At 44.9% G+C, this 23116-nt stretch overlaps 1 protein-coding gene across 1 annotated transcript in view; it reads left to right on the top strand.

Moving 5' to 3' along the window:
- The window catches only part of PSMB7 (proteasome 20S subunit beta 7), a 54028-nt gene that overhangs the window by 26076 nt on the left and 4836 nt on the right, over window positions 1–23116 (top strand). The window lies entirely within an intron of this gene.

The following is a 23116-nucleotide window of genomic DNA, read 5'->3' on the forward strand; positions in this document are numbered from 1 at the left end:
CCTACATACTGTTCTGCATCGGCATCTGGCGGCAGGAGATGGGGACGAGGTCGTGCGTGCAGTGGACTGTTGTCAGAGTGTGATGGATCTAGTGTCTCAGACGCACGTATAAACACAGTCTTCTGTTCTGCTTTCTTTGGTGCTGAGGGAGGGTGATATCTCTGAATGATATTCCACCCAAGGCTGTTTTAATGATAGAGGTCCCCCGTTAAGCAACCCCCTGCCCACGAAATCTCCAGAACAAGCCCACAAGTCTTCCATTGCCATTGTCATAGGAGTGTGCAGTGTGCTTGGCACTTCATGGTGCCACAGTGTTCCTCCTTGCCGCCACCCCAGCATATAGGCACACAGTCCTGAAGCCAGCCTTCACCACCTGCTCTTGGTTTTTCGATAGATGTTAATTTTTGATGGGGTGTAGCCACTTGTTTTCAACAATTAGTAGGCTGTTTATGAGTGGTTTACCTATTTTTTAATATGTAGGTTTGTGTCTCCGAACATTGTCTTCTTTAGATGCCGAAGGATGTCTCTGGGAATTAGTTTTTGACAGTGCTTTTTGCCTAGTCATCCTTGGAGAGGGTTGCACATTTAGAAATGTTTGTCCTTTCACCAGCTCGTTGTCACTGGAGCACCAAGTACATTGGAGCCTGACGCTCCCTCTGCCCTTCAGGTTTGGGCCAAGCACCGTGAGAGCCAGAGGTCATAGGGGTGTGGGTGCTGCTCAGCCAGCACAGGGGTCTCCTGCCAGAAGCCACATCGCCCTCGGTACGTGAGGATAGCACACATAAGTGACTTGGTGCCGATGGCTGCATTTCTTCCCTTTCTTGGACATCTGGAGGAATAAAAACACCTGAGTAACGATAGGATTTAGCCAGGCATTTTATACTAAAAACAATAGTGCTTTGCTCCAATTAAGAGTAGTGAACTGGTCCAGGTATCAACTATAAATGAGATTAGGATTGTGTTCTCATTTCTCAATGTGAAAATTTATTCCCATATCAGCATTATTTTTTGTTTGGGGTTTTTAAATACAGAGAAAAAAGAAGATGTACTAGGTCACATAAAAAGAAAAAGAAAAAAAAAGGTCTTCTAATCTTACAACTAAAGGAAAGGAGTTCCTGAGGCTCCACAATCCAGGAGAAATAATGAAGGTGGGGGGAAGGACTGGTGATTTTCGTCAGAGAATTGCTTCAGTAATGTCAGGCCCTCCTTTAAACCACATTAATCTTTTCACATTTTCTTGAAAGCTTTGTCTATTTCCAATTGATTGGGACCTCCATATGTTAAAGAAAAATGAGAATTGCAGAAAATGTTGAAGGTGTGGGGTATATGGAAAGTGACTTAACACTCTGCTAAATTAATTTTACATTATTTGTTTAGAGTTTGGATTTGAAATTATTCAAAGGCCTTGAATTTAATATTGATGTGATTTGGGGAAATGAAGGGGATGTGATCATCCCTTCAATAATACTTCTGATACTATCAGTCTGAAGACTGTGTTCCCTATCAATTTTTATCTGTAACTTTAGGGTACTTAATGTTCTGAATTAGTTATGAGACCTTAAAACAGGTTGACCAAGTTCCCACTTCAGATTGATTACTCAAATTTATAATTTCAGGTAACTTTATTCTCTGAGGTTATTGAAATTTGAAGCAGACTGATAATCAACAAAATCACTTCTATTAAGGTAGGGGTAGCACCTGCTTCACCAGTGGAGTGAGTTTAAAAGTAAATAGCAGGCAAATAATAGTATAACAACTGTAAGTAGACAATACTTTAGAAACCTAAAGGCATGTTGATAGGTACTGAAAAGGTTTATTGTGGCAACCGAACAGCTAACTGCCGCCCCGCTTTCTCTTGGGAAGAGGCAACGACTGGGTTTCCGCGGAAGGACGAGACTGCCTAGCGAACTTGTGAGGCCACTGTCTTAGTGACTTGTTTTGCTGTGAAAGAACATTTGGCCGAGGTGTCACCTGGGGCTCTGCATCTGCATGGAAGTCAGGGAAATGTTTTTGGTTTCAAATTTCCAAACCTTTTATCTTCTGTATTTCCAGAAGGGTGTTTTTCTGGGGCAAGAAACCCTCCATAACTTCCCTTGTCTATTTGGAGACTGCAGGGTTGGGTGACTACATCTGCTCATTTCCTCTCCACAGGGGAAAGGATTCTGGATGTGCCTCAGACGGAAACCCAGGAGAGCATCGCTGCCTCTCCAGTCTCGCGGGGTGGCAGGGCAGTAAATGCTGCGCACTTCACAGAGGGTTGTGTTGGGAGGAGCGGTTCTAGGCTGTCACAAGCATGAATGACAGGCCAGTCATTTTCAGGCCATACTCCTGAAGCAGACTCTTGGCTTTATTGTTAAAACAAATGAGTTAGAGATAGACCCTAGTTGTGTGTTTTGGTTTCTTGGGGTTTTTTTTGAACTATCACAAATCTGTGCCTGGGACAGTGCTGGGCCTAGGTTATAGTATTTATGGAGTGAAAGTCCCTCCCTCCTCAAAAACCTTGAACGTTTGCTCATTGTGTTTAGCTGCACTGTCTAGTGCGGGAGCCACTGGCCACGTGTGGCTGCTGAGCACCTGAATGTGACCAGTCAGAATTGAGAGGTGCTGTAAATAGAAACCACCAGATTTCAAAGACTTAGTACAAAACCATTTTTTTAAATCTCAAGAATATTTATATTTATTACATGTTAAATACAATACTATTTTATATTGGGTTATATAAAAATACTAAAATTTCACCCAATTTTACCTTGTAATGTAGCTGCTAGAACGTATTTCTATTGGACAGGGCGAGTCTAGCAGCCTTTGTTGAGCTCGTTGTTTGCATACCACATTTAAGATTTCTGCCAGACCCAGAGCACCTGTACTTCTTTGAAAAGCTTTTTCAAATTAATTCACTATTATAAATTGAGGTATCATTTACATATAATAAAATGCAGTTTGATAGGTTGTGGCATTTGTAACTAACCAAGTAACCTGGACTCAAATAAAGCTGCAGAGCATGTCCTTCAGCACAGGCTGCCTGCCCCTTTGCACCCCTCCCTCCCTTGCACCCCTTCCCCACAGCTGCTTCAGTTCATCATTTTAGTTTAAATTTGTTTTTAAAAATACGTTTATATGTATGAAATCTTGGTGTTCTGGTTATATTTTTTCCAAGGCCTATGAAAATAAATGCATGCTATCAATGTAAATAAAAACGTGTTCATGTGGCACCATTATGGGTAAGCCCAGGTGTATGAATGTCAGATGCTAGGAAACATGGGCCTGCATTCCTGCTCCACTTCAGGCCTTCTCACCTCCCCCCGGTTCCTTGGACATGCTGTGTTCTTGCCGATGAATCCTCACTGCTGGTATGTGCCAGCAGTGCCCTCAGTTGCTTCCTCATTTATTTGTGTCCCATGGTTTTGTGGCTGTTTTCAGAGACACCCCCCTCCCCCCACTTGCCTTTGAGAGAGGGAGATCCTTGAGGGCAGGGGCCGTGGAGTCACCTCTGTGTTTCAGCCCCTGGTGTTCAGGAGGTGTTGGTTGAGTTGAGACAGGATAACCCTGAGCTAAAGTAAAATCTGAGTCATCAAAAACCACCTGGGAAATGGAGGGACTTTCTTTCCATCTGGAAAGTGCTGATTTTTTTTTTTTTTTTTTTGAGATAACAGAGGAAGAAAACTAGTACACTTTTCAAATAACACAGGATGGAGGGTAGAGTCCACCAGGCAAACATCCCATTAAGTACACAGGCAAAGAGAAGATGGGGCAAAAGGCAAATGCTCATTGGGAAATTATAGGCCAAAAAGCAGAACAGTTGAGCCCAGCAGGGATCCAGAAATGCCTAAGACTGGCCTCTGCTGTTTCCCGTTGTCTGAGCCATGTCCACGTTCCAGGTAAAAGCCCTGGTTCGCAGTTTCAGAGAAACTGCCAGCCAGTCATGTGAGTTTAAGACATTAAAAATCTTTAAAAATCCTCACCCAGTTATGGCCCTGATACTGCCTTTAGTGGTCTTGGAGTTTTCATGGTCTTGTTTTTCTCTCTGCTGTTAGCCTGCAAGTCCTCCTAGCATGGTAACTGGCACATAGTAGGCACTCAGCCTACTATGTGGTTGAATGAGTGGATAAAAAGGTGTCAAAAGCAACTTTACTTAGTATGATAAATAGTTCCCAATTTGACAACTTCACCTTTAGTGTTCATAGTACTTAGCAGTGTTAAAAAATGAAGGCGTAAAATATGTATTACTTATTGGTGATAAATCTCACGCTTTATTTTTATCTGCAAAGGTGCTTATTCAGTCATTGCACCTATGTATCAGCAGAATAGTGCATTTCAAAATGTGAAAATTGACCTAATGACAGCTGGTCAGTTAGAGGTGTTTCGTTTTGTTTTGGTGGTGATGAATTACACGGAGCCATTCCCCAGGGTTTTTTTCTCTGTTGTTCAGGCTGGCACAGGAGGTAAGCCCCGGATTCTGGGTATTACCCACAGGCTAACCAGACAGGAAACTAATGATAACCACACTGTGGCCTTTTGAGTCCATTCTTGAGTTAAGTATAAGGAATTTGACCATAGTACTTGGAATATAGTGTTAGCTTCATAGGAGTATGTATCTTGAAAATTGCTAAAAGTGCTGAAATAAAAACAGATTGTGTTTCAGGGTGGGGAGGGAATTAAGGAAATGAATCAGATAACTTAGGTTTTCCTTCCATCTTGGGGTTTTCCTTCCATACAGTTTCTTTGTAAGAAGGAATGTTTTCATTTGGCCCAGTGAGAAATTTAAACTCTTAAAGGTTATAATTCATTAAAATGGGTAGAAGATTAATATTTAGTCTGTCAAGATCAATACTGTTCCCTCTTTGCACTAATTGCCAGACTCGCGCGCGAGGGCCGCTGAAGGGTAGTGGTGTGCGGCAGGACCCTCACATCACAGGGAGATGATTCAAAGGCAGACTGTCCTGCACCCTCTGGTATCGACTTGCAAATTAGCATCTGGAATCTAATTAAACAAGCTTAATGAAAGTAGCAGCTGAATGCTGCTGGAAAAGACAATCAGCCACCCCCTCCCTTCTCTGATACATATTCTTTACTATTGAAGTTGGTCACCAAACATATCACGTGAGCACAGTTAAAAAAATTAGCATTTATTTGAAGAGGAGAAACTGTTTTTCATTCTGTTATGCATTTGGCATGCTCCGGCGTCCCATGAGAGCCATGCCATAGCAGATAGTGCACAATATTTATAAATCCATGACAGGCAATAATAGCAACTTGAAAAATTCTTTTGCTAGAATCTCAAGTTGAGAGCTGCCAAAAGCTGAGAGGATCAGATCTGCAGTGGCAGCTGCTGTGCCCTACAGTTAGAATTCTAGACTTTGAAGATGCTCAACTTAAAGAAACGAAGACTGCAGGCTTAGCCAATTTTTGCAGGTTTCTAGAGCTCTGGCTCTCTGCCTTTTGAAGATGAGTTGCTGAATCTTCTACCACTGCCTGAGGCGTGCTAACACCAGCAGGGTCTTTTTTTCTCCTAGTCTTAGTGTGTCTTCAGTTTAAAGTAGCACATGCTTCGTGCCAACTGTTATGGTCCTTTCCCTGGTTGCAGTACCGAGGGATGAGCTCTTACCCTATACCCTTCAGAGAAGCTATGAAGATAGATGGTGACGTATACAAGTGCCACTTCAGCTGTCTGATTTATGGAGTCATACTTCATCACTCAGCAAGTGCTGGCCTCTGGAGAAGCCCTTATAGATTGCTAAAGATGCGAGCAGCTCTCTCCCTAAAGGCGTGTGCTTACCTCACAAATGTGGTGCCAAACACCTAGCTACAGAGGAAGCAGAATTCATCTGTCATTGCAGGCAGCTATGGATCCACTTTCAATAATGAAAGAGTTGATACCAATATGGCATCCTGACAGCAAATCTTAGAAGTAACTCCAAGGTGGTGGTGTTTTTTAAGTCCTGTAATAGACACTGAAGTCACCCATTTCTTTGTGCTTTGCAGATGGACAGTAGTGTAAGAGCTTGGCATTATTTTGATTAAAAAAAAAAAAAGAATCTGTTCATTCTGGCAAATAGACTGCTCCCACAGGAAAGCGTGGAGCACAGGTTCAGTGTGGTCGGACGGAAGGGGCACGGGAGCCCGGCTTCCCCTGCCTTCGCAGCGGGGAGTGACTCTGGGCGAGCCGCGGCCCCAGACTGTCCGTCTAGAAGACGGGCAGCCAGAGACCTGCCTGCAGGTTGCTATCAGGATTGGATGTGGTCTGTAAACCACCTCATATGGTGATGGTCACGCAAAACTGTCTGAAATAGGGCGGCTGCTTCTGTTTTTTATTCAGTAGTAGGATACAACCACCACATAGCAACATCTAGCATGATTATATGTAGTTGATCAGGCTTGGTGATGTATATATAGCATTATATAGAGAGAGGTGATTCTTCTTTTCCATCTGAACGCTTAAAATTGGAGACAGACTGATGCATTGGCCACAGTGACGGAGGGAGAAGCCTGTTTGCACACACTACAGGCTGTGGAAGGGCTTGCCTTTTTGCTGTGGGGGGAAGGTGTTGAAATCATAATAGCTGGTGCTTGCTGAGTGCTTCAGCTGTGTCAGGCTCTGTTCCAGCTGCCTTTTCTGCATTATCTTACATTTCAACAATCCTGTGAGGTCTGTACTTAGTTATACCCATTTTGTAGAGACAAAAGTTAGGATATAGTGAGGTCAAATATCTTGCCTGAGGTCACACAGCTAGTCAGTGGTGGACTCGTGGTTTGAACCCCGGTCATTCTGACTTCAGAGCCCTCTGATGTCATTGGTCACTGTGCTGTTCTGCTTCCTGGCTAGGCCTGTAATTCTTTGACAGCAGAGTGGGGAAGACATCTTATTCCAGGTAAGCAGAGCTATGGGCTGCTTGGTCTGTTCCTTTTCTCTGATGAGGTCTTGTGAAGACAGAAAGTAGCTAAATAAGCATTAGAAGAAACCCAGGAATAGAAAAGTGCAAGGAAGTTGGAAATGCAGAGATACTGGGAAATAGGAGTAAGTCATTTAGCTGTGGAAGCTACTTTTTTCTCTTTGAATTCTAAATTTGATCTCATCTTCTGTTTTGTACCCCAATTATCCTGTGATTGATTTTCTCCCCTAAGTTTTCAGATGTCCTCTGTAAGAGAGCTCTTTTTCTGTAGGTGGCTGGTGTTCACACGGCATGGCCTTCTTTAGATTTAGTGACGAGACTGGGGAGTTTTCAGTGTTGGTGAATGGCATTTGTCCATTTGAGGCAAATCATGAATAACTTGAACGAAAATAAAAAAATAAGCAAGACTATCATATTTGAATAATGAGGTGCTCTTTTTTTCCCAACTGCCAAAACTTTTTAATCTTTGTCAACAATTGTTCCATCCTCCGTCCTATTTAGGTTGTATCTGTGCGACTCTGAGCTCAGGAGCCCTGACAAGCGGCATATGAATTCTGTATTCATTAGTGATCTTGATCCAAATGCCTCTGTCCCTGCCATGGGGGCTCAGGTGTGGAAGCTGCTGGCTAATCCCACCAGCTGACATTCAGAGGTTTAATGACTCCAGAGGAAGGTGACCACTTGCTGGGAGGTTTGCCGACGGAACCCACGCAGCAGACAATGGAGATCAAGGAAGACTATCAGTGTTTAGCCGAAGCACCTTCCTGCGCAACTTGAACCCTGTTGGCATCAAACAGAGTTTTAAGTAAATGAAAAATTAAAAAAAAAAATCTGACCTTCAATAGCTATCATAACAATGATACTCCTGTCTGTATTGATATTGATGGTGTTTAAGACTATTTTTCTTGTAGCACTTTAATAGGTGTCAGTTTAATGAGCTGAACTTGACTCATTTTTGCAGATTTTTAGATTTTAAGGTTATGTTGGTCTGGTTGCTACATCTGTTTAAGTATCTTACGTGTCTGGGAAAAAATACATAGTTAGAGCCAAAATTCATTCTTACTAAATGTTTTTAGGGGTTCATGCTGACATTTTTGTTTGTTGTGATCTCTGGCATTTAGAAAGGGGCTGTTAGAATGTGAGTTCTTGGGCTGACTTGTGAGATGTCACTAGATGTTTTGATGTTGTTTACTCTAAAAATGTTGGCTGGCTTACTATTTCAATAACAGCTTTATTGAGATATAATTTACGCTGATATAAGTTATCTACTTTAAGTGTATGATTCCGTGGTTTTTTGTAAATTCAGAGTTGCACGGCTATCACTACAGTCAGTTTTAGAACATTCTCGCCACCCGCAAAAGAAACCCCATACCCAGTAGCAGTCACTCCCCATGCCCCCCGACTTTTCCAGCCCTGGGCTACAACTAACCTACTTTCTGTGTCGGTAGACTTGCCTTTCCTGGACATTTCTTATGGTAGGAATCCTACAATATATGGTGTTTGTGACCAGCTTCTTTAACTTACAGTGTTTTCATAATATTTCATTCCGTGCTGTCGCATGTCACGGCGTTCTACTTCTTTTCTTACAATTGAGTAATACTCTAATGTATGGACAGACCACATTTTATTTAGTCGGCGGACATTTGAATTCTTTTTACATTTTGGCTCTTAGGAGTGATGCTGCTATGAACATTTGTGTAAAAGTTTTTGTGTGGACATTTATTGTTATTTTTCTTGGTGTATACCTAGGAGTGGGATTGCTAGGTCACATGATTAACCTTCGAAGGAACTGCCAGACTGGGTTCCAGAAGGCTGGGTCACTAGCAATGTATAAAAATTCTAATTTCCAACCCTCGGCAACACTTACTTGTCTTTTCGACTGTAGCCGGTCTGGTAGGTGTGAGTTGGTGTCTCATTGTGGTTTTGCTGGATTCCTTACTGCTTAAGAACTAATACAACTGTGGAGCTGTTTGGATGGAACTATTAAAACACTCGGCACACTTCTTTATGTGCTGGATTTGGGCAGTGGTTGGATTGGTTGCGCATTTGTTTAAATATTGAAAGGTCCCTTTCAGAGGCTGTCCCTGAGGCTGTTTCTATCAGTTTGCTTTTGGTCCTAATTCCTGCTTATTAGCTCTCCTTTAAGACCTGAAGCATTAGACATAATAAATTGTGTCTTTATTTTTTGTATTAATTTTCCCCAATAATTTTCTCTCTAGTTGGATTTAATGTAAAGCATTAATTTTTAGGGATGTCAGAACCCAAAGATTTAATTTCTGGGACCCTGATTAGAATTACTCTTAGTAGTCATATCCAGTGGAATTAAACAGTTAATTTTAGAAATGAACAGATACTCAGTGGGTGATTTGGGAGAACTACCATTAGACCTTTAGAATAGATAGTAATAAGAAGACCCTGTTGGTGGTTAAGGCTTCTCACTCGCATCAGATATGTTGAGTTGTTCTCCTTTTAAAAAGTGAGTTTTTTCTCCTAAGTTTAAACCCACTGGTAGGCCAACCTTGGAGAGGCAGAAAGGGACTTCTTCAATTAAGGTTACTCCCTTGGATCTTCTTGTTCACGTTTTGTTTTCTTTTTAAAGATTTTAATTTACTTTTAGAGAGAGGGAAAAGGAGGGAGAAAGAGAAGGAGAGAGAAACATCAATGTGTGAGAGATACATCGATCAGTTGCCTCCCACACACCTCCCACTGGGGACCTGGCCCCAACCCAGGCATGTGCCCTCACTGGGAATTGAACCTGTGACCTTTTGGTTTGCAGGCCTATGCTCAATCCACTAACCAGGGCTTCTTGCCCACGTTTTCATTTTGTGGTGTTTTATAGGGCCGATGGAAGTTTTCTTTGTTTTTTCACCTGATGGGTTCAGGAGCAAGACTTTGCTGTGTACCATACAGAGTTTGGCATTTGCACGTAATTGCTTTTCTCCCTTTGGTCTCTAGGGTTCTTTAGCTTTCCTTGATATAGAAATGGCCACTTACATGTCCGTTCCTCTGGCCCCGTCTGTGTCTTCCTCGTCTCTGTATCTCTGGAGCCCCGTTTCATGGTGGTGGCTGGTAATCATTTCCACCCTTGCCATTGTATTCTGCCTTTGATAAAGTTCAAGTTCAAAGTGGGATTTTGCGGGGAGGGGGTGAAGAAAATTTTAGAAACTTTGTTTTACTCTTCCTGCTTAGTCTCAGGAAGTAAAAGAGTGTTAGAAGGGAAAAGGCCAAGAAGGAAAGGTATACTTTACCAAAATTTCCAGTGAGCAGGGAATGGATTCCTCTTGGGGCCCGCCTCTGGAATTCAAGAATCAACAAATCTTAGGAATGTGACCTTGTATAAAATTTTAAGTCCTCTGTTTCCAATTTTTTGAGGAATAAGGAAAATACTACAAACAATATAACTGCCATAGCTGATGACTTTGAGAATTCTTTGTTGATTTTTCTGCCAAAAATATTTCTGTGCAGTCTTCCTGCCCCCTTCTGTGCAGGTCTTCTGCCCTGCTATGCAAATACTGCATTCATTTTCTTACATAACCAACATGGAATCCGCCAGCAGTTACTCATCGGGGGCCAGCTGAATGCAGGGCGTTGCACTGGGGGCCGAGGTGCCGAGAGAGGCTGTTCTTTGTGACGGTGGGAAGTCCTTATGCAGCCGCATGCAAAGGAGATTGAAAAGAAGGGATATTTTGACTCTGGAGTAGATAGGTCATTATTTGTGATGCATTTCTTTGGAGCAGGTGTTCCATTTGAAATGTTTTCACTTTACATGTTTTCTTTAACTGTGGAATGTAGGGGAAAATATACCATATAGGAGAGAGAAATATTTCACAAAGTATATTGCTTGCTGTACCTGTGGCAGAGATCCAGCAGGCAAAAAACGTAACTTCTTTGTGACCAGAGACGTTTTAATCAGGGAGGCAAGAGCTCGATTCAGGGATGATGTTGAATAGAAATAAATGTTTAGCGACTTTCAACTGTACAGGTGGAATTAGAAAGAAAGTATTACAGCTAATAAAATTATTCTGCATCATGATGTGAAAGAGAAAATGGACTTCTTTTTCCATCTCTTACCATATTGAAGTGTCTGTGCCAACTGGGGTCTCGGGGACATAATTTAAGGCACCAAAAGTGTTCCCTTTATCTCAGTTGTCTTTTTCTTTTTTTAAGAGTTTATTTATTTATTTTTAGAGAGGAAGGAAGGAAAAAGGGAGAGAAACATCAATGTGTGGTTGCCTCTCACACACCCCCTACTGGGGATCTGGCCTGCAACCCAGGCATGTGCCCTGACTGGGAATGGAACCGGTGACGCTTTGGTCTGCAGCCCACGCTCAATCCTCTGAGCTACACCATCCAGGGCTCAGTTGTGTTTTTCTGTTACTCAGGCAAAGCCAAGATGTGGAATGTTGTAGCTTCTTGGGAAAAGAAATAAGAGATGTTCTTTTAGTCACTGATTTCCTTCCATGCTAGAAGTCTCATTTTGTAAGAACTTTGAATCATAACCACTTACGGCACAGTGGTTTTCAGGGGACGAGGGGAAACCCCCCTGAATTTCACGTCAGAAGTGAGGCAGCATCGCACATCCAAGAGGTCATCTGTGGTCGGAGGCTTGCAAGCTCCTGAACACTGGCTTTCCCACTTCTTACGTGCAGGTTAGAGAGACACAAGGAATGAAATACAGGACTGAGAGTAACGGATGGTAGCTTAGACTCTTATAAGTTTTGCCTTGGCAGATAATTTGGCATAAATTGTTAATGTAAATCTGGGTTAGTGGTGAAGACGTTATTTTAGTAAAAAGATAAACTGCTGATTAATTCAGCATAGAACTCAATTACAAATTGAAAGTGTCTCTGCGGGACTCCCGGACCCTAAAGACAGCAGATGTTGAATTGATACTCCAGCATATTTCACAGTGGTATGAAATATTAACATGGTTTATTATACTTGTGTGGTGTGCAGGATCAGAAGGGGGGCTGGGCGTGTGGGTGTGCAGAGCAGCCAAACATCACACATTTGCTAATGTACACTGAAGTGTGATTAAGAATTTTAGGAAAGTTTCTTCTTTTTTTTTTTTTTAAATCAAATAGCTCTGTGGAAATAATTAAGTTTAAAATAACATTTGGGCTAAATATTTAAAGATGGTACCTATGTACATTTACATTGTACATGTAAATGAACATAAAAATGCTAAACTTACTAACACAGAATTTTTAAATGGTGAGTGGGACCACTACCTATAAGAGTAGGGAAACTTGAGGGCTTGAACTGTATTTTAATGAGTTAATTGTCAGCTTTCCTGGGCTGGAAAGTTTTCATGGGCTGCTGTGCTGTTTTTACCTTCTGATCTAAAACATATGGTAACTTCAAAATGCCCCTATAATTTGCACCCGCAGAGAAGTTTCATTTCTAGCCAAAAAAAAAGAAAAAACAACCAACTTCACAGTTTTCATATATCTGTATCAACTCAAGGGGGGGAAGTCAGCAAATTTTATGTATCAGAAGATCTGAATAAATGGAACTGCCAATATCTGAAGGGCTTGGCAATTCTTAAGAGGCATGAGAATAAAGTTGGCTTAGATGAGATATTTCAAAGCCATTACTACTATTATGACAGCTTTTTTTTAAACTTCACAGCCTATATCAAGTCTAGGTTTTGCTAGACAAAGTAAAAACCGTTCCAAAAATAGCCAAATGATTACAGTAAAAACGAATACACCCTGGATACACTCTGCTGTTACGAACGTATTTTTTATTTTTTTAAATATTTTATTTACTTATTTTTGGAGGGAGGGAGAAAGAGAGGGAGAGAAACATCAGTGTGTGGTTGTGTCTCGAGCGCCCCCTACTGGGGACCTGGCCTGCAACCCAAGCATGTGCCCTGATTGGGAATTGAACCTTTAGGTTCACAGGCCGGCACTCAGTCCACTGAGCCACACCAGCCAGGTCAATGAAGGTTTTTTTAAAAGGTGCTTTCTCAGAAACTTCTGAGACACAAAAAATTTGGCAAAGGCAGAAGGACAGCGAGCAAAAAATCCAGAAGTTTCTTGGTACCTGCATCACTAGGAGAACATTTCATATCCCTCTTGGAGTGGCCATTAAGGCTTTTGTACATGTTGAGAGGTGGTAGTCCTCCTGAGATGCGAAGGGTGCCCTTGCGTGCCATCCACTGAGTGTTGATGATCCCTGGCCAGGGCCGGGCCCTGTGATGCTTATGAGATGCGGCCCCTTTCCTACAGACAGTTACAACCTGCAGGGGTGGCCAGGCCCGCAGGCAGCTCTTGGGAGTCCTGCCGTGACAAGTTTGGGAGGTCAACACAGAAGAGGATGGGTGGGCTCTCTCTGGGGGCGTAGGATGGCCTTAGAGCAGGTGACTCCTTGCTTGAAATTTTTTTGTCCTGGGTTTGAGGAAGGAGTGGGGCAAAGAGGCTGTGAAGAAGGACAGGAGAATTCCAGAGGAGGGGTATCACGCCCAAGGGCGTGGGGCCGCCTCCTGCTCTAACTTCCTCTCTGTTGTGTGAGCCTGGAAGCTTGGACAGTGGAACATCTTTGGAAATAGGAGAATGAAACTCCAGACAGTGTCTAAAGTTGTCTGGGTGGTCATTTCCCGAGTCAGTGTGGCCTTTTAATTAGCATCCGCTCTTCAGTGTGGGATAAGGCCGAGCTTAGCATCCCTGTCCCTGCATGTGAATATTTAGTTTAGAAAGCTGCCACGTTCCATTAGTGATGGTCGTGTTCCAGCCGTGGGTGCAGGAGCTGTGTAGACTTTTCAGATGTCCTTTGAGATTTCCGTTGCAGTGTAATTGGGAGGTGCTGGTACTTAGTGTGTTGTGCGTGGTGGAATGTGAGATTGCCTGCTGTAATGAGAGCCCAGCAGCACACCGAGGGGAGGTGCAGTTTTAACCTTAACAGATAATGTTACTTGTGGGTTTCTGTGAGGTGATTTATACCACTCTTGCCTAACCCTGACATTGTGCAGAAACAAAAAAATGTTTTAAATGGTATGAAGTTGTGCTAAATAGATACTTGAAAATTCCACCTACTGGTACAGATATTTGAAAATATTTGCCATGAACATTGTATCCATAGGATGTGATCACACTAGTACTTGTCACCCTGTCATGGTCTTGGAATGTGGTTTTTCTAAAATTGGCACTTTGGGTGATGTCAGAATATTACGAAGATTTAAGGACTCATTAGGTCAGATTCATATACACTGGTTTCTTCTGTTCAGATCAGTGGAATCAGGGTGGTCGAGGAATAAAAAAAGGGCGTGATGGAAAGTACGTGCATAGGTTTTGGAGAGGTCTGGGTTTGAAGGCTGATTTTTGCCCCTTGTGCAACTCCTGCAGCCCTAGTTTACAAAGTATAAAATTCATCGGTAAAATGGGCTTGTGTCACCACTTGAAGGGAAGGGATTGTCGGGAGGACTGTGTGTGTAAATTGTAGTCTGGCTTAAACAGAAGTTTGCTCCCTTATCCCCTGGCGGCTGCTTGCTGTAAAAGGTTAAAAGAAGATGAAAGTGCACTTGGCTTTTCTTGGTCAGTTTTAGTTAAGATTTACAAAATCAGCAAATGGCCTGATGGGAAAACTAAGTTTAAAAGGTATCTTTTTTATTGACATGCAGGATGGTTAAACAGTTCAACTCATTCCGTTTGCTGAGAGGTTTTATACGTGTATTTTAGGGAAATGTCAACATTTGAATGTAGGGCCAATACAGTGAATTTGATAGGTGTTTGTTTGCTTTGGGACTTGATGAGTGTACATTCTTTATTAGAGACATTCATCAGGATGGTCTTAATTTTGCCCAAGGTAACAAGCCAGATGAATAATGTAATGATAGAGTAGCATTATTTAAGCAATATATTTGCAACTTTGGAAGAATTTTGGAGGTAAACTACTTTATAAACCCACGCTTATCTTACCAGCTACATGTCGGGGCTAGACCAGCACCGTCACTCTTGGAGACAAACTGCTGGGTGGGCGGTTCTGTTGTCTGGGACGACTAGAACATGGGCTCTGGGGTCAGACAGGAGGACTCTGTTGGATCTCAGACCATCCACTCGTTGGCCACGTGCCTTCGAGTGAGTCATTCTCCCTCGCGGAGCCTCGGGTTCCTCGGTTTGTAAAATGGGCGGGAGGGTAGTGCACACCTTAAAGGGTGGTTTGGAGGAGTGAGCGGAAGAGAGTACTTGGCACAGACCTACTCGCAGTAAATACAGGTTCCTTCCTGCCTTCCTCTGGAGTAGTATTTCTGGTGAAACACGGTGAGTGGAAACGCGCCGCGCAGTACGCTTCTTACTGATAGAGCAGCCCGTTCTGTGTGGGGCATGCACATGGGAACGCAGCGCTTTATGGCTTCGTTTTGAACTTCATTTGCACTATAATGGCTACTTTCATCCTTGATTTGCTTTGAATTGGGGGTTGAAAAAATGAAATACTGAATTCTGAGCTGCCCCTTGCTTTGGTCATTCTGAAAGAGTTGGGGTTTTGATAACTGTGTGTGAACATTGGAGAAGGGGTCAGGTCAGCGTCCATTGCGTGTTTCCTGCTTACCAGGCACCACTAGCATTGTCTCCTACGCATAGCGTCCTTGCTTTAATCCTCACGACCGTCCCGGTGTAGGTGGTGTTCGCCTGTTCTGCAGATGAGGACATGGGGACTTCAGAATGTCGAATGGCTTTATGACCATAGTCGAATAGCTCATAAGTAACAGGATTAGTTCATACCCAGATCTCGTGCATGTTCATGCTTTCGAATTCTCTGCCTCTGCCTCTTACCTCCCTCAGCCCCTATCTCCATCTGGCAGCCCCAGAAGTCCACGTACACCCTTTTGGAAGGCTCCCTACCCACCCCAAGAACTTTAAGTAACAGAGTGTGTCTGAAGGCTGCGTGTGCCTGGGGTCCCAGGAACAGGTGATCCCCCAGGGGCCTCGTGGGGAAGAATCCGAGTTAGGAGCCCCTTAGGATCTGGGAGGAGCTGCTGCGTCACTGGGTCTGTCCTCTTCTACTTCATGACTTCGCCGTGCACGCAGCACACCCTCCCTTTGAGCTTCTTTTTTTTCTTTTTTTACATTCTTTTGGTTCTTGCCTTCATAGTTAACCAATTCCATACACGTTTTCTGCCACATGCCCCAGAGGCCAGGCACATGTTTTGAGAACCCCTGCCGCCACTGAAATGGCACTTAGAGGCTGGTTCCAGCCTCTGGTTGGTTGGTTGGTTGGTTGTTGAGAAGAACCTCAGTATACTTACACTGGCTCTGCTGTTACCTTGTCCCTCCGTGGTGACACCCGTAAGAGTGCCTACCACAGAAGCTTACCAGTGTCTAGAGCATATAATTAAGCTCATCATTGTCTCCCATCGACCCACTGGAAAAATAGCTGCCAAGAAGTTACAAAGGCCTTTCTGTGAAGGCCGAGTTTGTCCAGTTCAGTCAGGGACGCTGCAGTCCCGGCGACACCCTGCGCCTCCCCTCCTCTGCACTCCGCCTGCCCGTCCTGGGTGATGTGATCGCCTGCGCTCCTGGCCCTGCCTGTGGCTGCTTCCCGCCCCGCTGCTCCCAGGTTGCAGTTTCAAACAGCACAGGTCTAACCACATAATTCGCCAGCCTAAGGTGTTCACACATTCACGCTGGCTAGCGTGAAGGGCCAGCTCTCTGTGGCCCCTGAGATTCTCTGGTATTCAGCCACACTGAACTTCCTACCTGACCACACCTTTCTCCTTCCTGTTTTCATGGCTTTACACCTGCCCTCACTTCTGCCCTGTGGCTTGGCTGCCATTTACTCGTGTGTCAGGAGGCTGCCCAGTCTTTATCAACCTGCGCCCCATGGGACCTCTGTACACCTGCAGCTCCATCGTCAGGCCTGCCTCTGAGAAACTCTCACTCTGATGTGGTGGCTCATCTGTGTTTCCTCTCTGGACTCTACCCTCTTAGTGGGCAGCGTCTGTGTCTGCTCAGACCTCATGCCCAGTGTTCGGCCCGCGCCTGTGCAGAGTATCAGTATCAGATCCTCAGTAATGCTCGCTGAACTGTGCTGACTTGTGCATTTGTTTCAGGCGGTTTGCATCACTTGAAATTGGCTTCACATGTGGTCATCTTTACACTTCCTAGAACAAGGGTGCTCTGTACTTCCTTGGTATCCGCGCAGTCCTTCCTAACCCTCATGAGGCTGCAGAAGCAGGATTGCGCAGTGTGGTCCCGCCATAGCCTTCCCACACACACCCTGACTCGGCAGGGCTTTCCCTCCCCAGCCTTCGGAGGGGGATGCGTTCAGTGTGAATGTGCTCTTCTGTTTTATCTTTGTTGTGTGCCCAAGGAGCAAATTCACTTCGCTCCCCGCCCCTCACCCCTTTTCCAGGTGATAGCCTTTTCAGCATCTCCAAGAATATGCTGGCAGAGTTATCCTACTCACTGCATTGTTTTATGGAGAGAGGGAGAGAGGAATATTATTAAGATCTTATTACTACCTGGGGCAGCTTGGTTTTCATTTGGAGGGTTGTTGAACATATTTCTCACTTTCTTTAAACCCAGTCTTGTTTTTTTCTCTGATTATATTTGATTCAGTGCAGCCTTGCAAATATATATTTGTATACACATAGACTGTGAACACTGATTTCTTCTCCTTGTGGAAAGCAATATGTTCCAATCTCTCTTGGTCCTTTTCCCTCTGGAAGCTTAGGTGTTTTTCCTTCTATTCGCTGTCTGAAAAGCCAGTGAAACCTCTGGTCCACCACTGATTTTCCTGTGTTGGGATAGGCAGACGTAGGCTTTGGCGATGCCAGGCACTAAGTTGGCACAGATCCCCAGCTCCGACTTACACACAGCCATGTGCCTTTAGGTGCATCGGCCAACTCAGCTTCCTCTGCTGTACAGGCAGTGATTCTGAGGATAAAGGAAGTAGCATAAGGGTTTGGTTCAGACCCAGGGGTGTGGTAGGTGAGTTCTCTCACATCCTTGCCTCTTTCCTTCTACCCTAGAACGTGCTAACAATTCTGTCAAAGCTCTGTGTCAGGGACATTCTTGTCCTTCATTCTTCCCAGTGGCCCTTGGACAGAGGCACTATTCCCATTCTTCCGATGGGCAGTCTGTGGCTCAGAGAGAGTTAAGTACTGTGTTCATTAGTGACCCAGCTCTCCTGGGCTTCTCTCATCTGTGATGCTCTGTGAGAGCCTGGCGTGGCCCACTGTGGTTGTGCAGCCTCGGTCATCTCTTCTCCTAGCCCTGAGTCTGATCAATCAGGCTTCACTTTGTTCAGCGATCTGGGACAGGCCAGGTTGGCAGTGACGTGGCAGTTCCTTGAACATGAACAACCCTTCCCGTCCCTGCTGAAAACTCCTTAAATCACCCCTGCACTCAGCACTGCCAGGGGTCAGATCTGCCTTCTGCTACTTGCATTGCCCAGATCGTGGGTGCCATAGAAGCTAACAAGGAAAGACATGACGCCACCAGCTAGACCTCAGAGACAGTCACTGGTTCACTCCCGTGTTTGGGCACACCCAGCAGCAGCTGCAACTTGATTACACCCGACAGTGCCCAGGTGCTCACACAGGTGGACTGTGTTTATCCAGACAGCTCAAGCGGGAAACGAAACTCAGACCCCTCGGCCTTTGTTGCAGAGCCCTGCCTAGCAAGTTAAATTAACCTTTTCCATGTAAAATGCATGGCTGTGCATGGGACACATCAGGTCTGTTACACGGTGCAGGAGGCAAACTGCTTTGGTGGGACTGTTTTAAACACTTTTGGAGCTCTTTAAATTTTATTCAACCATCAGCCATGAATGACTCCTTCAGGCCGCATCAGTGGCACAGTCGGAACCTCAGCGTGTCATCAGGCCGCTGCAGGTGGCCGTGTTCAAGCCTCTCCTCTGCAGTGTCTCGCTGTCCTGGGATGCTCTGGTTCCCTGGCCCCCCGTTGGGACTGGTGCAGCTTTGGAATTCGCCCATTTTTGATATTCTCTCTCATAATTAATTTTCTTTTAGTTTGGCAAAGCCATGAATACGTTTGAAGTTGATGTTTCTTTTTTTTCATATGTTGACATCCATGCCAAGCAGTGTGCTAGCTGCCTGGGGTGGCGAGGTTTTAGTGCCCTTCTCCCAGACCCGGCTCTCCTCACACCCAGGCTGTCGCCTGCTCTGCTGCAGGTGGTGAGCGCGGTAGCAGCTCGTGCTGTTTCCCATCAGAGTGGCAACGGAGAGTGCAGATGTTCTGAGAGGAACGTGGGCTGCTTCAGTTCTTACCGAGTGAAATCCTTAGTTTTTAGTAAAGGAGCAAACGGTTATGTCCTTGTAGATGTAGTAGCAAGTAGGAAAATCGGTGAAAGTTGTGCGAGAGGTCAGCTCTGATGCCACCTGCATCCTCAGTCCCTCAGGCAAAGGTAGGAGAGCCACTGCCCCCGACTCCTGGCATGCTGGTGGGTCGAGGCCCCAGGGGCACCGCCGCAGCGCCCGGGAAACCAGGAGAGCCCGGAGGGCTCTGTTCCTCATGAGAACGCTGAGTGTTTCTTCCGTTTTCAACCCCTTAACGCAGCACCTCAGCCATGTAAACGAACTGTATTTTCTGGCATATAACCAATTTCATTTTTTAGAGAATTAAAAGTATTTTAGTTAACAAATTGGTTGTTTCAAATGACTTGCCATATGCATGTATTTTCACATGCCAAATCTGTATGGAAAATAATGTTACGTTCCGAGTCAGATGCACATGTCGTATGTTGCCTGTCCCCAGTGTAAGTAAGGCCCTGTTCAGAATGCGTACCTGAACAGCTGGGTGTAGGAGGCTTATTTAAAGGGTATTAATTTGATTCTGAGCTGTCCAGGGTGCCCATTGGCTGGGCACCTACATTGTACTCTGGTGACATCCCCAATCTAAAAATCACTTAAGTGGGAAGAGAAATTCGATTATAGCTGTAGACAAGAGTAATGTGGAGAAGTTTCTTTGCAGTGCTATTTTGGACCTGCACCGTGTGGGTGCCGAGGTAATCTATCAGTTTGCGAGTGTCTACAAAATGCAACTCTCTAGATAACAGGTTTAAAGTAAAGATTTAATACAGTCTCCATCGCCTGTGATGTTGCAGTGACAGTTTAAAACTCATTCTCTAAATCTCAGCAGACTTTATAGCTAGCAGTGGGCCAATATAAAGTTTAATAGCATTACAACACATAAATCATCTTTTAAAGATGCTACTAGTAGCTCCAATATTAAATGCAGACAATCGCCTGTGTTATAAATAATTTATCAAACACCATTTCAGATTAGCCTTCCATGCTGAGTTATTTATTTTAGCCTTTTCTGTATGATTCCTAAGGCACTTTTTGAAAGATCCATTACTGGTCAGTTTAATGAACTTGGGGGTCTGTTTTGTCCCCTCAAGCACTCCGGTACAGCTGTGGTGACCATTACACGGCCGACGTGGACCTCTTTGTGCCTTTTACAAGTGCTGCCCATTTGTCATGTGGCGGTAAATGGAGCTGCACATTGGAGCCCAGGGACGCATTGTGCGATGCAGTGATGGAGACAAACAGATAGCTCTATAAAGTGCTGCCTGTCACAGCCGACTCGCCGCACAGTACATCACTCTTATTGTAATCTCATTTAAGAAGCAGGGCCGGCCCGGGGGACTGATATTCCCAGTTAGTTTGGTCTTTGTAGCCATAAAGCAGGAAGTGCTCCTTTTATATTCTCTGAACTTTTAGGGAGTGTGCTTTTTGCTTGGATTAATTATTATAGGGACTTCTCCATGGCGCTGGGTGAAGGTTTGTCCGCAGGTTTGTTTGGGCCTCCTCCTGGCCTGGGCTTTCGTCCAGATCGTCTCTGCTTGGAGACGGACTGTGTCTCTGGGAGCCCTCAGGTGTGCTTGGTTAGAAGTAAGTTCCCATTAGTTAAGCAACAACTATGCGCCAGACACTAGAGTAGGTACTTTTCATACTTTAATTCTTGTAGCAGTTTGTGACGAATCCTAACTTATCATCACTGGATTACAGAGGAGGAGACTGAACTCAGAGAGGTGAAGCGACTTGCACAAGGTTGCACAGCAGTAAGGAGGAAGCTGGGGATAGACCCAGTCTGCCTGTGTCCACATGTACCAGATTACCTTGACCCTAGGGCCCCAACTAATTTTTGACCACCAGGGTCGTGGTGATCTTTTGGTTGAGCCATGTCAAAGTGAGAAGAACCTCTGGCCGTTGGCCTGGAGGGCCATTTTTCTGGTTGCTGGGATGAGCCCTCCTGGTCCATCTACACCCAAACCCACATTCCCCTGTGATTAGCAACATCAGTCTGTGAGCAGCTGGCCTGGGCTGAGGCCGACCTGGCAGCGGGAGAGCATCGCACCTGGGCCTGACCAGCTGGGGTCACAGGCTCGGCAGGGACCTTGTCAGAACCCTCTGTAGCAGCTGTCCCCAGGCAGATGATGCTCGGATCTCGGGTCACTCTGCATCTTTCCAAAAAGGGAGGTGCAGTTTCCCTATGAAGAATGAATCCCAAAGGAGGAAACAGTGCTTCCTGCATTTCCTGTGGGCCAGAGACAGATAAAAATGTGGTGTTTTCCCTACCTCTTGCTTTTCGTTTGTGGTTTTTCTTGATAGTTTTCCTAAATATTTGGTGGCACGTGTTAAAGACAAGAGTTGTTTAATTGTGAAATTCTACTATAAAGAAAACACAGTATGAATATGCCCAGTAGCATATTTGCATATGTGTCTAGAGTTCTGGGGATGGAAATGCTGCGGTAAAAGACCGTGTTCGATGTGCAAGGCAGCCCTGGGACACAGTGAGCGTCTGTGCATTGAAGACACTGACTGTGTATGTGAGTAGTGGGGAGGCAGAAGCAAAGTAACTTGTGTTGAGAAGGCTTTGCGGGGGTGGGGACTATGTGAAATAAGACTTTGCATCTCAACATTGATCTTTGTCTTACTACATTGTAGAAATGTTTATTTAGGCAGCAGTCCGTGGACAGTTGGGGAAGCGCAGTGCTCCCCACGCCTGTGGAAATGGCTGTCAGAGGAGCTGGCCCGGAGAGAAACTGGCAGCCACCATCCTCCTTTTAAACGTGCCCAAGTTCTGAAGGTCCTTGGTGATGGGGGAGTGGCATACTCTAAATCAGGGAACTGCTGTCCACTGTCCCCAACTTGGCAACGAGCCCCCCGCCCACGACGGAGACAGGTTACCTGTGAGCTGGTGTGGTGCTGTGGCTGGCCCTGGACTCTTCACTAGTGGCATGACCTTGGGCAAGGCATTGACTCTCCCAGTTTCTGGCAGTGCCAGGGAAGAAAGCGGCGACTGTCGGAGTGCTAACTCAGCATGTTGTTGTGGGTGCTCAGTGAGATGTAGCGTTCGTGCATCTGAGTCCTGCGTCTGTGAGGAGGGTAGGACTGGGGGGAAGTAAGGCACTTGGGAGGTTTTTTTCCCTTAAGGAATTATCTTCCTTGGATCTGCTGAGAAGGAAGAGAATTGAAAAGGTATGGTCCCAGTTTTTAAAAGCCTTTGTTTGACACTTAAATAACACCACACATGATAATTTTATGAATAAATTATATATATTTATAATCATATATATTTCAAAAGTGTATACTTTTAAGCTGTATAAGTTTACTGACAGGATAATTGTAAAGTAGAGGGAGGCTCACCTCTCATCTCAGCACTGCCGGCATCCTGGCATCTGAGTGCCCGGCCTACCTGAGTGACATTAGATACACATGCCTGGAATCATGCGTCTATTTCAGTGTCCTCCGAGGCGCCCCCGCCCCCATCCCCAGATAGGAAGTGATTTGGGATACTTAAACTGCAGCCAGCAGGATTTGTGACATCCACTAGGTACTGTTGGCTGGCTCCAGGTAGCAGCAGCAGCAGCAGCGAAGGGAATAGTAAAACAACGGGGGAGAGAAGGAAAGAAGGGACAGTAGGTCAGGAGCAGAGGGGTGAACAGGGTGCCTCCAGCACAGGCACGCATGCCCGTCCAGGATTGTTGCTGAGAGAAACAGGGTGGGAGTCAGAATGTGCTTGCATCTGTTGAGTCAGTTGTTGGCTTTTGCTCTCTGGCTCATCAGCAGCAGCCCTCTCCTTCTCTAAGATGCTCCTTTTGCTCCCACCTTGACTGGTTTCTGGTAAGGCTGTGGCCTCATAGACTGTTGGGAGCCTTGGGAGAGAATTCCTGTTTAGAGGATCCTGTTTGAATAAATTCTTATGGGGCTGCATATGTGCAAGAGAGTGACCGACTTTGTTGGCCCCACATCGGTG

The sequence above is a fragment of the Desmodus rotundus genome, chromosome 1 (genome assembly GCF_022682495.2).
Source record: "Desmodus rotundus isolate HL8 chromosome 1, HLdesRot8A.1, whole genome shotgun sequence".
Taxonomy (NCBI): Eukaryota; Metazoa; Chordata; class Mammalia; order Chiroptera; family Phyllostomidae; genus Desmodus; species Desmodus rotundus.